General features: G+C 45.6%; 1 protein-coding gene and 1 pseudogene across 1 annotated transcript in view; one reads left to right on the top strand and one right to left on the bottom strand.

Moving 5' to 3' along the window:
• The window catches only part of LOC110391091 (zinc finger protein 664-like), a 38,736-nt gene that overhangs the window by 7,122 nt on the left and 26,277 nt on the right, over window positions 1-5,337 (top strand). The window lies entirely within an intron of this gene.
• Window positions 11-2,093, bottom strand: LOC110391094 (annotated as a pseudogene).

The raw sequence follows: 5,337 nt of genomic DNA, 5'->3' as shown, positions 1-5,337 counted from the left end.
AGAGAGCAGCACTGAAAAGACCACGTCCTGCTGCTGCCCATGGCCATGGCTCCAGGGAAGCAGCAGCCCGACTCAAAGGCAGCAGAGAGGGAGCGCCCATGGGGCGGTGAGGGGCAGCCCTACAGACACCAGGGCTGCTGCTCCGTGTGGCAGTTGGGCTCCTGGTTCCTGCATGAAGGAACCAAGGGCTCCTCTCTGTCATCCAGAGAAGATGGGAGCTGAGATCAATGACTTTCTGATGATTTCTCTATCTCTGCAAAGAGCCTGGTTACTTTTGTACATGAGGATTGCCAGCCAGAAGAAAAACGTAGAAAATAAAGAAGAAATGTGATGAATAGTGTTACTTAATTGGAATTAAAACCATCATAGGATTAAGAGATTGGGAGGGAGGGGGAAAGAGATGAAATAAAGTCAGTGCAAGCTTTTCCTGAATTTTTGATCGTCCTATGAAGAGCATTTTACTGATGCTGAAGGAATATGTCTTGAGAAATATAGTTTAAGATGGTTTAGTGGGGTTATTGGTGGTAGGTTGATGGTTGGACTAGGTGATCTTGTAGGTCTTTTCCAACCTAGCTAATTCTATGATTCTGTGATTCTAACATGTCTTGCAAGGCTTTTCTGAGGGCATCCCTGAGCTGCTGGTTCCTCATGCTGTAGATGAGGGGGTTGATTACTGGAGGTACCACTGTGTATAACACTGCCACCACCAGGTCCAGGGATGGGGAGGAGGTGGAGGGCGGCTTCAGGTAGGCAAACATGGCAGTGCTGACAAAGAGGGAGACCATGGCCAGGTGAGGGAGGCACGTGGAAAAGGCTTTGTGCCGTCCCTGCTCAGAGGGCATCCTCAGCACGGCCCTGAAGATCTGCACATAGGACAGCACCATGAAAACAAAACAAGCAAAAAAGTTTAAGGCGCTAAATATGACAAACCCTTCTTCCCTGAGGAAAGAACCAGAGCAAGAGAGCTTGAGGATCTGGGGGATTTCACAGAAGAACTGGTTCATGGCATTACCTTTGCAGAGTAGTATTGAAGAAGTGCTGGCATTGTGCAGCAGAGCATGCAGAACCACAGTGCCCAAGCAGCTGCTGCCATGGTGGCACAAGCTCTGCTGCCCACCAGGGTCCCGTAGTGCAGGGGCTTGCAGATGGCAACGTAGCGGTAGACCTGTGCAGCACATCCGGAGTAGGAGATGGCGCTGGTCTCGCAGAGGGCATTGGCCATGGCTTTGGGGAGAGTGGTGGAGATGCAGCCCAGGTCGAGGAGGGCGAGGTTGAGGAAGACGAAGTCCATGGGGGTGTTCAGGCGGTGGTGGCAGGCTATGGCTGTGCTGATGAGGCCGTTGCCCAGGAGGGCAGACAGGTGGATGGCCAGGAAGAGGCAGAAGAGCAGGAGCTGCAGCTGCCGCGTGTCTGCGAGCGCCAGGAGGAGGATCTCACTGATGGAGCTGCTGTTGGGCATCTGCTGCCTTTGGTCACAAGAACGTGTCCAAGGAGAACAGAAGTGAGTGACAAGTCTTTTTCTGTGAAAAGTGCTCAGTCAGCTCCAAGGTGATCTACATTTCAGGAGGTTCATTTTGCCATGAGGGCCTCTGTTCTTTCTGTCTGAAGGAAGTAGCCTTGTCCCTGTGGGTCCATGGGAACGTGGTGGTGGTGTGGGGGCAGATTTTCTTGCCAGAATTTGTCAGATGGAATCTCTTCTAATGCACAGGTACCTGTCAGCATTTGCACAAGCGATGCCTGAAATTTGCGGGTAGCAAATAGAAGTTTTCAGGGTAGATTTTCCTCCAAATTCTCATCCTACTCACCATGCCCAAGGAGCTGTTGCTGAAATCAGAAACCCTGATCCCTTGTGCTGCACTCAGTGTGAATGGCTGTGAGTGAGACCTGAGAGGCAAAGGTATCTGTCAACGGTTTACGGGCGTTTGGCCTGGTTCTGTGATGAATGGGACGGCCGGACCCACGGACCCAGGCCTTGGGAAAGGGAAAAGGGAAAAAAGGGTAAGGAAATGGGCCTGAGAGCAAAGAACAGCAGCAACAATCTGAGGAGAAACAAACTAATTGACTAAATAAGATCTCGGAATGCAAAACAACACACTATAATACAATATAATTACAATTTAAGCTGTTATATACAATACAGAGAGAGAGACTGTCCAAAATCAAGGTAGGCGTTACTCTACTACCAACGATAGGATGGCTGGGGAGCGAGGTGCTGCCAGGACGAGAGACGGGCGGAAAAAGGGACGAGGTCTCGTGATCTGCAAGTTTTGGTCTTTTCCCTCTGGCCGGAAATGGTAACAGAGGAGCAAAGTCCCCTGGGGAATGTAGTAGACCTTCTCTTCTGAGAACCAGGTCCATCCACTACATGATGTTATGATGTGGAATACCAACAAGTGAAAATCACACAATCATGACAAGGACGCACCTTTACAACCATGTTCTTTGTTCGGGCAGCAATGTGTTTCCAGAGTTCAGCAGCCCAAATCAGTTTACCCCTTTGTTACCAGTTGCTTTGTTCCCATCGCTTTAATCCTCCTAAGGCATTGGCCACCATCCATGACTTGCAGGTGACACCAAGTTGGCTGGAAGTGTGGATGTGCTTGGGGGTAGCAAGGCCCTACAGAGGGATCTGGACAGGCTGGATCTCTGGGCTGAAGCCAGTGGGATGAGGTTCAACAAGACCAAGTGCCGGGTCCTGCACTTTGTCCACAACAACCCAGGGCAACGCTACAGGCTTGGGGCAGAGTGGCTAGAAGGTTGTGTGGAGGAAACGGATCTGGGGGTATTGGTGGATGCTCAGCTGAGCATGAGGCAGACATGTGCCCAGGTGGCCAAGAAGGCCAATGGCATCCTGGCTTGGATCAGGAATGGGGTGGTGAGCAGGACTGGGGAAGTCAAAAGTAAATCAAAGAAGCAAAAATAAACAAAAAATAAAAATGACATTAGGTATTAAATAGAATAAATAGAAAAAAAAATAGGAATGAAAATATATAAAAAATAAATATAAAAAATTAAAAATAGAATTAAATAGAAAGATGAAATGAAAATCGATCGCAGATAGCAACAGTGAAAAACGAACGAAATAAAACTAAAAATAAATGGAAACAAAAGACAAGAACTACAAAACAACAAAGCCTTTCTGCCTCGTGCTCATCCATGTTGTCCATTCCCTATGTCTCTCGTGGGCAGTGACAGCATTTCCCCACAACCCACGGCTTTACACGTAGGCTGATGGCCAACACCAAGCACAGCTCGCACCCTCTGGTGCGCCCCCTGCTGGCCGCCATGTATCTGCATTTATATTTAAAAAATAATACTATATATATATCATTTTATAATTATTTTTCTATTTATAATTGTATATTGCATTATATACTTCTATTATTTATATTATATATTTATATTATTATTTATATTGTATATCTATAATTGTATATATATTATATTTATATATTTATTCTGTATTTATTATTATATTTTATAGAAATACTGCAATTAAAAATAATTTAAAAAATATGATATCCTAATATATTATTATTTAATAATTTCATATATTATTATATTTTATGTAAATATCGCTATATTTTATGTAAATTATAAATGTATAATATATAAATACAGAGTTTTCACTTCGTTTTCTCAACCTTGCTTCAACAGCTGCTTCCGCTCTTCACATCAGAGCAGTGTTCTCACCAAAGCGGGTTTCATGGCAGCGGGAGCAGTCAGCAGGTTAATTAGCATGTAATGAGACCGGAACAATTGATAAGAGGTGACAGGATCTGAGTTCACAAAGTCACATCCCAGAATTTTCACCAAGTTGCAACCACAAACTCTGGAGTGCTCACGTGTATCTACATAGTATTGTCTCTGAGTATCGAAGCGCAACGAGTTCCCATACAAACTCATCCTTTACCATTATACAAGCACCAGGGCTTTGCTGGGATCTGTTTCAAAATTAGAGTTTGGGTTATGGGTTAGTGTAGGGTTAGCGTGAAGGTTAGTGTTAGAGTTAGGGTTCGGGTTAGGATTAGGGTTAGGGTTAGGGTTAGGGTTCAGGTTAGGATTAGGGTTAGGGTTAGGGTTCAGGTTAGGGTTAGGGTTAGGTAGGATTAGGGTTACAGTTATGGTTATCGTAGGGGTTAGGGTTAGGGTTAGGGTTACGGTTACGGTTACGGTAGGGTTACGGTAGGGTTAAGGTTAGGGTAGGGCTAGGGTTAGGGTTTGGGTAGGGCTAGTGTATATTTCAAAATGACACAGTTTTGTTCTTTGTCCAGGCAGATGTCTTGGGCCTCAAGAATATTACTCTGTGCCTATAGAGCCCTAAATACAATGTGCAATTGTACGTGTGATCAAAGAGAAATCTTCCCAACGCTCTCACTTTGGTTCTGTTCTTTCATAACACTTACTATGGCCGTTTCCTGGTTTGGAGGAATAAGTGTCAACTGTTTCAATTCCAGAGAGTCTTTGGTAAGCAGACCCATTAACTACCGGACTATGAATTTTGTATTTTCTCCCCTGGAATGGCATAGAGTGCTGCCATCCAAAGAGAGTCGCTCCAACCCCACTTGTCCTTTAAGCAGACTTCATTCCCATGGAAAGCTGAAGTCGCCATATTTAGGTCTGGTTTGCTTTTTGGCCCTCCAGTGCTTGCAGTGAATAGGCACAAGGATCTTGTGCTTTGACCACGTGATGATACATTTAAACAGAAGCCCTATTCACCTTTCCCATTGTTGTCAAAGGCAAATCACAGAAGTGTTTTCCACCGGAGTAACGTCATACCAGCGGTCCCACCTTGCAGTGCCACAATACTTCACATACTTCATCATTCCTCGGCCTGAGAAGCCACAGGATGCTCTAATTCGGGTGACCTTTTCATGTGTAGAATCACTGATCATTCCACACCTCATCTGGATTCCTTCTCCAGCTATTCCCCTCAGGAAGGGAAGCCATCTTTCTCTGTCTCAGTCCCACACCTGTTTGGAATGCACTTTGGCTCTACACATAATCACAGTAGCCAAGTTTATTTTTTTTTTTTTTTCTTTTGAGCCAGAGAAGCTTGCTAAGTTACAGAAACACACTTATCTACTTGTACCATTTGCAGGCACTTCAGTGCAAAGAAACAGTCTTACACACGCACATCATAAAAATAAGCTTGTCAAGGGGAAAATTTTCACTTCGAGGATGGTGAGGCCCTGGCATAGGCTGCCCAGAGAAGTTGTGGATGCCCCATTGCTGGAGGTGTTCAAGGCCAGGTTGGATGGGACCCTGGGCAGCCTGACCTAGTGCCTGATTTAGTGGTTGGGAGCCCTGTCCACAGCAGGGGTTGGGACTAGATGA

This window comes from Numida meleagris, unplaced genomic scaffold (assembly GCF_002078875.1).
Source record: "Numida meleagris isolate 19003 breed g44 Domestic line unplaced genomic scaffold, NumMel1.0 unplaced_Scaffold295, whole genome shotgun sequence".
Taxonomy (NCBI): domain Eukaryota; kingdom Metazoa; phylum Chordata; class Aves; order Galliformes; family Numididae; genus Numida; species Numida meleagris.
This window is presented reverse-complemented; position numbering and strand designations above follow the sequence as displayed.